General features: G+C 44.2%; 1 protein-coding gene across 3 annotated transcripts in view; it reads left to right on the top strand.

Annotated features, from left to right (window-relative positions):
• CFLAR (CASP8 and FADD like apoptosis regulator) overlaps nt 1,604-12,232 on the top strand; it is a 50,671-nt gene continuing 40,042 nt past the window's right edge. The window contains exon 1 of one of the 3 annotated variants that reach the window (XM_018054198.1): nt 1,604-2,047. The gene's annotated coding sequence lies outside the window, so the exon portion shown is untranslated. Of the gene's footprint in view, nt 2,048-11,124; nt 11,337-12,232 lie in introns of those variants that run through there. The other 2 variants (XM_018054190.1, XM_018054187.1) reach the window with 2 other exon arrangements.

Genomic DNA, 12,232 nt, shown 5'->3' with positions numbered 1-12,232 from the left:
CATCCATTATATTTTTTTAAGAAAAATTCATTTATACTGTCTCTTCTAATTATACAATTGCCTTTTCTGATGTTTTGTTTTTCTTTTGGTATAAATTTGAATTATTGTCTGGGATTATTGCTTTCAACCTGTTATTTGCTTTTGTCCTTTAGTATTTCTTGTAAGACACATCTGCTAGCAAAAATTCTCTCAGTTTTTGTTTGTTTGGGAAACCATTTCACCAACTTATTTTCATGAGATTGTTTCTTGGAGCACTTTGACTATATTATGATATTGCCTTCTGGTTTCTCTTGTTTTTCCTTAAAAGTTAGTTATTAATCTTAGTGGCATTAACTTGTAAGTCATGAGTCATTTTTCTCTTACTGATTTCAAGATTTCTTCCTTTGACTTTCAGCATTTTGCTATGTTGTGTTTGTAGATCTCTTGCATTCATCCCGTTTGGAATTTTTTGAGTTTACTAGATATGTGACATCGTTTTTCAATAAATTTAAAAAGGTTTTAGCCATTATTTCTTTGAGTATTTTTTCTGTTCCTTCTTCACTCCCCTGTCCTTCTAGTATTCCCATATGCACATGCTGGTGTGCTTAATGATGTCCACATTTCTCTGAGGCTCTTTTTATTTTTCTCTGTTCTTGGAAACATAATCTCTATCTATCTATCTTCAAGATAGCTTATTCTTTCTTCTGCCAGTTTGAGTTTCCAGTTAAGCCTCTAATAAAGTTATTTTGGTTATTGTACTTTTCAAATTCAGAAATTTCTGTTTGGCTCATTTCTATAATTACAGAGTCACATCCCTGCTCTAGGGGCTGATTATATCTCTATTGATATTTCTATTTGGTATGACATTATTTTCATACTTTAATCATGCTTTTCTTTAGTTTTGTGAACATGCTTATAATAGCTACTTTGAATTATTTTTCTGGTAAATCCAACATCCTGTTGCTCTCAAAGACAGTTTTTGTTGCCTATTTTCCCAGTGTTTGGGTCATACTTTCCTGTTTCCTTGCATGCCTCATACTTTTTGTTAGAAACTGGACATTTCATTTTGTATTTTAAAAATTTAAAGTTTATTTCTATTGGTATATAGCCAATTAACAGTTTTGTGATAGTTTCAGTTGAACAGCAAAGGGAAGCAGGCATACATATACATGTATCCATTCTCCCCCAAACTCCCCACCCATCCAGACTGCCACATAACTTTGATCCAGCTGCTATACAATAAGTCCTTGCTGGTTATGTTTTAAATATAGAAAGGTGTACAGAACACTGGACATTTTAGATAATATAGCAACTCTGGGTACTTGTTTCCTCCTCACTCACCGGCCTCACCAACCTCTTTTATTGTTGCGTGCATGCTTATTTATTTAGTGGCTGACTGGATTACTTAAGTGAAGTTTATCCCCTCCCACCTCCAACCCCTACCCCTTAAATTTTGCTAAACCTCTTCTGATGTTGTTATCTGGTATTATAGAAATTCAAGTAGGGCTCTGGGAAATGGAATAGTTTCATTTCCAGTTATTTTTGCAACTTTACGTTTAAATATATTTCAAGAGAAAGTTAAGAAACTTAAAAAAATATCAGAAGAAAGTAGTTGTGAGGAATAAAGCATACAGCGCTTTTACATTTGCTATTTATTATTTTCCAGTACATCAGCAACAAAACTACTAGTGCTTGTTGCTAGAGACAACTGGAACTGCTTGGTAAGCAACCGCCCAGAGTTCACAGCAAACACGTAGAGAAGTAAAAACAGGAAATAGCCGACACAGGGGCTGTGGCCTGGCACCGGTTCTACTGGAAGGGCGGGAGAGTGGGGTCTCTGGGTCTGACATAGTGAATGTCGGACCATCAGACTTTTATAAAGTGAAAAGTTTTTATAGAGAGAGACAAGTCCAGGGAGAGGAAGGCCAGAGCGCTTGCGGACTGGACAGGAAAGCCACGTCTGCTTTCAGACTTTCGGTTTCTTTTTCTCCATCTTGCCTGCGGATTTTCAGGCGTCGGAGTGAAGTCTGGGTTGCCGCCAGAGGAGAGCCTCGCCGCAGGCTGGACGGTAGGTGCACCCCCCACCCCCACCCCGACCCTCCCACGTTGCCTCTCGAGTTCACCCGGACTGGCGCTTCCTGGCACTGCGCCTAGGCGGGGGTGTGGGGCAGGGGGCAGGGGAGGGGTGGGACTTCTAGCAGGTGACTCAGTCCTGGAGAGAGAGAGAGATATATATATATTATGTTTATGAATTTTTAAGTTTTTAGTTGGAGGACAGTTGCTTTACAGCGTTGTGTTGGTTTCTGCGGAACAACAACCAAGAATCAGCCATAAGTATAGTACATCCGCTCCCTCTTGAGCCTCCCTCCCACCCTCCAGACCCCCATCCCACCCCTCCAGGTCCTCACGGAGCGTGGGGCTGAGCTCCCTGTGCTATACAGCAGCTTCTCACTAGCTGTTTTACACATCGTAGAGTATAAATGGCAATGCTACTCTCTCAGTTCCTCCCACCCTCTCCTTCCCCTCATAGATCTGTTATCTTCGGTTTGCCCCCAGGGCCCCAGACCAGCTGGAGCGCCCCGCGTCCCCAATTCCCTGGAGGGCCGCCCGAGTCTCCCAGGATCCCAGGTACCCGTTTGGGCGCGGGATCGCCCAGGCTCAGAGACTCTCCCAACAATGAGTTGCCCCATTGCTCTGGGGTTCTGCGGTGCCCCAGAACCGCAATTCTGGTTTCAGATCCCCAGTGTCTTGTAAACTTTGCTTAAGGACATCCCGAGGGTTGCTCCCTTCCGGGCGTGACCTGATGAAAAGTTTGGCAGCCTTCCTTTGGCAAAGTTGATGAGAACTGGGACTTTCTGTGCTGTAGTGTGTGTCTCCGCAGAGCGACTGCTAGGACGGGAATTTTTGCTCTTTTGCAATAGCCTGGTGAAGTAGGTTAGGGCTGCTGTTTCCTAAAGCAGTGTGTGATGTGTGTTTTGGCAAACTGGAAAAACAGCTTGCCTTAGGAAAGTTCGCAATGACTGATTGATAAGACTTTTTGTAGAGCCTTGAAATAAACTTGTTCCTACCTCCCCCGCGTTTTCCCTTAAAAGGAACTGGGGAATGTCTGGTCAGGGCATATTTTTTTAAATATTAACAGTGGAAGGCAATCGAACAAAGGCCACTGAAATTCAGAACAAGGTTTTAGTTGAAGGTTACAGGAAGTAAGTTCAAGGACACCAGGGTTCTCCAATAGTTTCATTTGCTGACATTTGAAATTTGTTTACACGTTGAGATGAAGAGCCAATAGAGAGCTTGCTGGACCCCGACAAAACATGATTTAAAACTAGGACAGGGCTCTGAGGGTTGACCTGCTTCAGGTAAGAGATTTCAGATAAGATAAATGGAGTTCTGGGTAATTTCCCTTCAGTGGTTCCCCTGAATAATCTTTAAAAAGTTTCTTTGGGAGAGCCAAAAAAAAAAAAAAGAAACTTGGCCTAACTCCAACACTTAAAAAAGAAAAAAGACTAGGGTTTGTAAGGGAATTTTGAAAGTGTTTGCCCTACAGAAGTTGCATTTTTAGTGTTAGCACTTGTTCTACTTATAGCTTCTGGGTTGGACATCCTGATTAAAATGACTTTTCCTAAGGACTTCATGTTTTATATTTGAAAGTGACATTTGCACTTCATTTAACACTGTTATTTATCATCTGGCACCTGCTCTACAAGGTGAATCCACCTCACCTGCAGGCCTGCAAGGGCCCCTTGCCCCTGCCCCCTGGGAATCTTGCACAGTTGGGGTGTTGCAGGGGATAGTCGTGGGTAGTTCTTCTGAGTGGTGGCAGTGGACTTGTTCATAACTGTAAAGGAAGTATAGGTTTGGTCCCTGGGGTGACCTCAAGCCCCATTACCAGCAACAGCTATGCCCTCTGTTGTCTTGGCTTGAGACAAGTAATCCCCAACCACCCCCCACCCTGCCCCCGCCCCACACACACACCCGCCCAACGCCAGGTATGTTCTTTGCCCACACAAGGGAGAGTCTACTGTCTGGAGAGACAGCATGTGATGTGCACCTGTAGAGTTTTTAAGGTGTGGGGGCAAAGAGCTCTGGAGCAGGAAGTTTGGTTTGGGCTGTGGTTCTGGCAGGCTGCCAGGCAGGAAGCCCACAGGAGCTTCATGCTTGCCTTGGAAGCCACTGCTTGGTGCGTCAGATGCTTTCCTCCAGTTTCTGTTCTGGCCCAAGTATAGGAAGTCCCCAAAGTTCCATTCAGAGAGAATGTTGGTAAGTCCAGTTTGTTCCTAAGTCCAATAAAGTTAGCCTAGGTACCCAACTAACACAATTGGCTATACAGTGGTGGTGGTGGTTTAGTCACTAAGTCATGTCTGACTCTTGCAAACCCATGGACTGTAACCTGCCAGGCTCCTCTGTCCATGGGAATTCTCCAGGCAAGAATACTGGAGTGGGTTGCCATTTTCTTCTCCATGGCTGTATAGTACTGTACTGTAATAGGTGTACAGTACTTTTCAAACAAATAATACATAACAAACACAAAACCAGAGCTTTCTGTTTTGTTGTTGCTCTGGGGTAAATGATATAGTCATTAATCTTTTTTTTCTTTGGTTGTTTTAAATCATCCATCCCTCAGTTTCTTTTTTTAAATTTTAATTTGTATTTTTTATGATAGGTCAAGAATTCTCTTACTTTTTTTTCTTTTTAATTTTGACTGCACCGAATGGCATGTGGGATCTTGTTCCTCAACCAGGGATAGGTATGATCTCAGGTGGCCTCAGCCTGCAATGACTTGTAGGGGGACTTCTGTTCCCCGGCCAGAGGTTGAGGCTGGGTCACAGCAATGAGAGCACCAAATCCTAGCCACCTGACCAGCGGTCAGTGACAGGGCCCTGGTCCTTTGGTTCTGAGGAAAAGAATTCCCACAAAGACAGAGAGTAATGAAACAAGTTAAATATTTATTAGGAGGAAAAAAAGTACCATATGTGTGAATAGTCACACAGGCAGACTCAGAGTGAGAGTCCCTGAATCTTGCCCTTGTGGCAGTTTTAATCACTTTTATGAAGCATTTCTTCTGGTTTTCCTGTGGCCAATTATTTTGATTTGCCTGGTTCAGAGTCTGTATTTGGTATATCTCAAGATCCTCCTCCCATGTGTGTGCATGCATTGTTAGCTAAAATAGGTTCTACCACAGAGGTGTTTGGGTAGAATATCTCTTGGACTTCTTCTCTTTTGACCTCTAAGTAGCTTTCTGCGCATGTATAGTCTAAGAGGTCTCCTGACTTAGAGAATGAGAAATGTGTGGCCTGCACAGGGCCCAGCCTCCTCGCTGTCTCTTTTTTTAAGGACTAAGTGATATCATTTATATAGTAAACATTATACTAGTCCTGAAGGAGATTTATGTGGAATCATTCAGGGAACCTCAAGGAGCAGAGAAACCTGAATTAGAAACCTGAATTAGGCTTTGAGAAAAGTTTGCCTGCGTGCTTGTCTTGTCCAGCTCTTTGAGACCCTTTGGACTGTAGCCCGCCAGGCTACTCTGCCCATGAAATTTTCCAAGCAGTAATACTGGAGTGGGTTGCCATTTCCTTCTCCAGAGGATATTCCTGACCCAGGGATGGAACCCACATCTCTTGAGTCTCCTGCATTGGCAGGTGGATTCTTTACCAGTGTGCCACCTGGGAAGCTGGAGAAAGATTTCGATATTAATTTGTAGAGGTGGAGAGTAAAGAGGACATTCCAGATGGAAGTAAATATTCTTGCAAAGTTACAGAGTTAGGAGAGAGATTAAAGTATTAGGGAAGGAGTGGGGGACAGTCCAGATAAATTTAGGGGTTCACCTGCTATGTAAGTTTTCTGTGACTGCCCTCAGTCCTCCTTTCTTAATTGTCATGCTATTCTTGTCTTAGAGTTTCTGTTCACAGGGAATGAATCTCCTATCACTTTACCCATCTTCCTCCTGCTTCAGAACCCAAGCCTCTTGCATTGAAAGCACAGAGTTGTAAACAGTGGACCTTCAGTGATGTTCCAAGAAAACATTTTAAAGCTTACAGTACAGTACTTTGAAAGTACAGTAGTACAGTAAATAGCTGGCCCACAGGGGCTGGCATCAAGTGAATGTCCTGGGCTTGTAATACTGTACTACTGTATTCGATACAGTGTGTGTCCTCAGTCACTTAGTTGTGTCCAACTCTTTGTGACACCGTCGGCTGTAGCCACCAGGCTCCACTATCCATGGACTTTTCCAGGCAAGATACGGGAGCAGGTTGCCATTTCTTATTCCAGGGAAGTTTCTCAAACCAAGGAATTGAACCTGCATCTCCTGCATTGGTTGGCGGATTCTTTACCACTGAGCCAACAGTGAAGCCCCCCGGGAGCCTCACCCAGTTCTTAAACAACAGCATTGTTACCCCACAGAATTGCAAAATCTTTCCTTTCACAAGCTCTGTCTCCTGGATCTGACAACCAGGTTCTGAGCATGTTTCTTATTCTACCACCATCTCCATCTTGCTTCCTTGTAGATTATGTAAGGATGAGTAGGCATGACGCAAGTGCCTGCCTGCTGGGGCCCTGTAATGATGCCAGTCTGTTCGAGGCCTAGGAGGGTAAACTTGGCAGTCCTAGCCAGGACTCCACTACAGCTTAATGTAGATGAGTGGGAGCTTACCGCATATGACAGTACTCAAGAAGAAAGTAGGTAAGGGAAGGGAGGTAATTTTGGGTGCTTATGCTCTCTAGGGGTAGTTTGCCCTAGTGAAGATTTGCTTTGATTCAAGAGGAGTGGGCCAGTGCATTAAGCAGTTTTCCCTAGTGACTCTGCTCATGTTTCAGTACAGTTAGATGACTCACCATCTCCTTTTGGTCTAGATTCTTTCTCCTTCTAGAATTATTTCATTCCCGCATTTTCTGCAGCCCATAGGAATCAGAGAAGTGATGTGAGGTAATGTTATGTTGAAATTTGTAGGAGTTTCCATGAGAGTCATGGGGCTGAGCTTCATCAAAGAACTTTATAAGATATACCTTCTAATTTTATGTCATTTTGTAATTGAGATAACTATAGCTTGTGGGCAATTTGCTGTAATTGAAATGTATGATTGGGAAGCCAAATATGATAATTTTTTACTGCATCCTCTTAGCCACTGATGGGCTTCCCTGGTGACTCAGTTGGTAAAGAATCCGCCTGCAGTGTGGGAGACCCGGGTTCAGTCCCTGGGTCAGTAAGATTCCCTGGAGAAGGGCATGGCAACCCACTCCAGTATTATTGCCTGAAGAATCCCCATGGACAGAGGGGCCTGGTGGGCTACAGTCCGCAGGGGTTGCAAAGAGTTGACACAACTGAGTGACTAAGCACAGCACAGCCACTGATACATTATGTATTTTCATATACATAATGTATCAGTGGTAAAAGTATGCATTAAATATTAAATTAAAAAATGAAACATGAAAAATTAAAAATGTGCAATAAATAATTCCAAACTGGAATGCGTTTGTGTTTCTGCTTCAATACATGGTCTTCTAGACCATTTCTGCAGCATTCCAGAAACCAGGACCCACGTGATGATCTCTTACTAAGCATGTTACTTTAAATAGTGGGCACAAAATGGCATTTTGTGCAGTATCTTAGGGTTAAAATGCCTATGGATGGAGAAAAGCTGCTTTTGTTATATTGGCTGCTCAAATTGCCACACGCAGAGCCCGCACCCACAGGTTCTGTATACAAATGGAGGAGGAGGAGAGCGGTCCTGTGGATGCACTGAACTCCTATAATGTGGTCAGGATCATGTAACCTTTTCTTCCTTTATCTCTTTAGAAGCTTCTGGATGACTCTCTCAGGCACTTCGTCTTCATATGTCAGTGGGGATTCCCAGACACCTGAACGTTCCAGGTTTACATGCTGCTCTCTGCCGCTGGCAAGGCAGGCTTCTCCACATTGCCACTCAGTTGTGTTGTATTGCTGGGAAATTACATTTGCTTGCATGCTGTGGCTCAGTGAACATGACCTTGCTTTCAGGCCATGCCATGAGCAAAGCAGTACAAAAAAGGGACTGTTAAGTGTATCTGTCCTGGAATAGGTTTAAGTATGCCGGGAACCAGTCAAACTGGCAGTTATGCTACTGGGAACGTTACGTGCTTTTGATACCAGATGGTTTGCGGGCAAAGCTGGCATTCTGTGAGAAACATTGAAAAGCCTGATAAAGTGACACTTTACTGTCACCTACTGGGGCTATGCTGGGTGCTGCAAAGCTTTATATACATAATATGGTGATGGAACAAAGGAACTGCTGACTAAGTCTGGGTGAGTTCTTCCCAGAAAAGCTTTACATGCAGGAGACACTTCAGCTGGCCCTGCAAGCTGAGCATGGTAATCCAGGCAAAGGTGCAAAGGTGTGGGTAAGAACTCCTTGTTGAGGTTGGTTTGAAGCTGAATGTGCGAGGTGTGTTAATGAGAGGTAAAGGAAGGTGCCAGACCTGGAAGAGTCTTGAATGCAAAGGAAATTGGAACCTGTGATGGGAGATGAGTCATTGAAAGGTCTGAATTTAGGAAAGTGCTTTGGTCCAAGCACAAACTTCAGAAAGTTCATTCTGATAGATCTCTTTGGAGATGGAGAGGCCACAGGCAGGAGGAACAGACAGGCTAGCATGAGAGATGGATGCTAGGGCACCCCCTCATTTAAGAAGCAGGTACAGAAAGAGTGCTGAGGGGTTGGAGAAGGTCAGAGGGAGACAGTGTAAAATGTAGTGGTGTGAAGTCAGCCAAGGGAGAAGGGTTTCAAGGAAGAGTATCAGAATGTTTGGGTAAAAAAAGACTTCCCTGTGACCATGGATTTGGCCACTAGGAGGCCACGAGGGCCTCTAGAAGAGCACCATCAGGTGAGGACACTCGGGTGAGGCGAGTGAGGCAGTCATTTCAGGCCCATCACTTAAGGGGGTGTGAAAAATCAAGATAAATAATATTTTAATGCAAGATTTTGAAAACATTGACATGAATGCCAAAAATCCATGATGAAGAAAATATCAGATTTCTCAGTAAAGACAGTATCCACATTAATGATGTTTCCTTTGTTTTGGGTTCCAGTATGGCACTGAGTCTCACTGTGGAGAGGGTGTGGGGTGGAGGGGATACCAGTAGAGGCATCTTGAGTGAACTGAGACACTGAAGGACCTGAAGCATGCATTGCAGTCTCTCCCTTTCTGAAACCCCAGTTTCACATGAAGGGAGAAAGAGTGAAAGACTGGTTAAGTCTAGGGGATCTCAGGAGGAACAGGTTTTTTGTTTTCTTTATTTTTAAGATGGAAGAGACTGAACATGTTTACAAGCTGAAGGGGGAGGAGTCCCTGAAGGCAGAGAGAGGTTGATGAAAGGGTGGAGACAAGAGGGCAAATGGGGAGTGGATGGCCCGGGAAGGTGTGGGATAGCAGGGGAAGGTGGAAGGTTGCAAGAGATCACTCGATCAACTGCAAGGTCAATCGATGAGAAGTGGCTCCAGTGTGTGGTGTTTGGATAGAAGAAAGCTGTGAGGGTGGAAGGGGTGAAGGGGCTTTTGAAAGGAACTGACCGCAGTCCTGAAATAGCATGCCAAGTAGCAGTAAGGGGCCAGCTGATGTTGAAAGTCACACAAGTGTGGGATGATTTTCCCCCTCCATTCAGCACGACTTCTACTCTAAATTTGTGAGTGTTGGATGCTCACCATCTGAAGATGGGATGCTGGCGTGACCATCCCGGTTTGTCAGTGAGGAATTTCCTGGGCAATGGAAATTTCAGTGCTCAAACTGGAAAGTTCTGGCATACCAAGGTATTGCAGAGCTGGTGGTGAGGAGGCAAAAGGGCAAGAGAATTGAGGTGCTAGCCGGAAAAGGGTTTGGAGCCCTTGCTTCTAGGTCCTATCTGGGAAGCTAAGAAAGTGAGGCCGTTGCCTTGAAGCGAATTCTGAAACTCTATTCACTCATTCAAGTACTAATTGAGTGCTTACTAGGAGTCAGGCACTGGGGTCTATGCAGAAGATCTAACCACAAAGAAGACAACAATGTTCTTTTGGGATACCCTTCTGTCAGTTGGTGTCAGTTGGTGCTCAGGACCCGTTCTCATTTAGGTCTAGAGAGTGCAAAACCACAAACTGCATTTCCCAGACTCCTTTACAACCAGGATGTGAATTAAGGTACATGTGGGCAGGATCTGTAAACAAGTGGAGGAGAGACCAAGTAGCTGGCTGCTCTTGGTTTCCCTGCTGGCAAGCATGGCGGTGGTGATGGGGTTCAAGCAGCACATTGTTAAGTCCAGTTACCAGCTGTGGGGACAGAGGAGGCAGATGGGGGCCTGATTGACCCTCTGATCTTGGGATCATTGACTGAGCTGTTTTTTTTTTTTTTTTTTTTTTTAAGATTTCTTTATTTTATTTTTGGCCGTGCTGGGTCTTCCTTGCTGGATGCGAGCTTTCTCTAGTTGTGGTGAGCAGGGGCTACTCTTTGTTGTGGTGTGCAGGCTTCTCATTGCAGTGGCTTTTCTTGTTGCAGAGCACGGGCTCTAGGGCACATAAACTTTAGTAGTTACAGCACATGGGATTAGTTGCTCCTCGGCCTGTGGGATCTTCCTGGACCAGGGATCGAATCCGTGTTCTCTGCATTGGCAGGAGGATTCTTAACCACTTGGCCACCAGGGGAGCCCCGAGGTGTTCTTCAGCTCAGTGCTACTGTTGACAGCCTCCTGCGTCCCCACTGCCTGGGCCAAGACGAGGTCTTTCTGGGAGCCCTGGCAATCTTTCTCAGAAGCTCAGTTAGGAGACCATTCCTCAAGTCCTTACAACACTTTTGTAAGCACCTGTATCCACCTATATCAATGTTTTTTCTGCTCAAAACACCTGGAGTGGTTTCTTCTTCTAGAAGCTGACACCCTTTCCCTTTCCATTAACCAGTGGAAAGGAACCCTCATGACTTACATCTGCTTTCTTTAGTGTATTCAGTGATCATTCGCAACTAGTTGAGAAGTGAAACTGGAACTGCTCTGACTCTGAAGGTGGGGGACAGTTTGTACCATTGTGGAAATTTTGTGTGGGTGAGGAGACGAAGGAGAGACAGTCATTAAATTAAAATTTGCCAGAGAGGAGGTGACAGAAAGGGGAATTCCTTAAAAATTCTACAAACACACACACAGCTGCCAGTTTTGCCCTCCTGGGAAAGGTGAATGACTTAAGACGGTGGGCGTGAAAGAACACTAACAGAAGTTTCAGTCAGTCCGGAGGGCTGGGTGTTTGAAAGAAGGAAAGAGAAAGAATTGGGCTTGGACAGCTCCTTTGTCTCTAAGTGAGGTGAAGCCATTGACTTCAGAGGAGGTGTGTGGTGCTGAACTAGGAAGCTCAGGCAGGACGGGGCTGGTAAGTAATGAGCACTCTCCTTTCACCAAACTCTAAAGAACTCATTCTACCTGCCACCCCCCTCCCCATCCTTCTACCCTATCTTTAAAAAATAAATATTTATTTGATTGTGGCTGTGCTGGGTTTTTGGCATTGCTGACTTTTCTCTTGTTTTGGAGAGCAGGGACTATTCTTTAATTGCTGTGCATGGGCCTCTCCTTGAGGTGGCTTCTCCTATTTGAGACACGTGGACTCAGTAGTTGCAGCTCCTGGGCTCTAGAGCACAGGCTTAATAGTTGTGGCACTGGGGCTTAGTTCCTTTGTGGTATGTTGGATCGTCCCAGATCAGGGATCAAACACAAGCCTCCTGCATTGGCAGGTGGATTTTTTATCACTGAGAAACCAGGGAAGCCCCCCTTCTACCCTATCTCTTGAATCATGTTAAATAAAATTGGGCTTGTGTTTTTTGATGGTAACTTTGGGATGCTTCTAGGCTGTCTTGTTCTAAGGATTGTCTGTGTATTTACCAGAAAAGCTCTGACAGCATTTTCAATGCTATGAGATACTTTCTATATGGCATGCTCTGGTTGTTTTCATGCAGGACTTGTTAACTGAACTGGTAAGAGCTAAATGCAGTAGAGAGAGAGAGAAACTCCTTTTTTCAGTTCAAGAACGTATAGGGTTTCCTTTTGGCTCATTATAGTCTTCTAATTTTATTGTGCTGTGGTCAGAGAATGTGGTCAGAGATGTATTTATTTTACTGTCTGTATATCTATTGCTGAGCTTATGTAGTACAATAATACAAATTTAGTCACTTCCCCTCTGTATTTTTATTTAGTGACGTTCTGTTAATCCCACAATAGAAACCACTTTTCTGTGTTAATTATTCATTATTACTATATGTTTTAATATTTTTA

The sequence above is a fragment of the Capra hircus genome, chromosome 2 (assembly GCF_001704415.2).
Source record: "Capra hircus breed San Clemente chromosome 2, ASM170441v1, whole genome shotgun sequence".
Classification (NCBI taxonomy): Eukaryota; Metazoa; Chordata; class Mammalia; order Artiodactyla; family Bovidae; genus Capra; species Capra hircus.
Note: the sequence above shows the minus strand (reverse complement) of the source record. Positions and strands in the feature narration are given on the sequence as shown.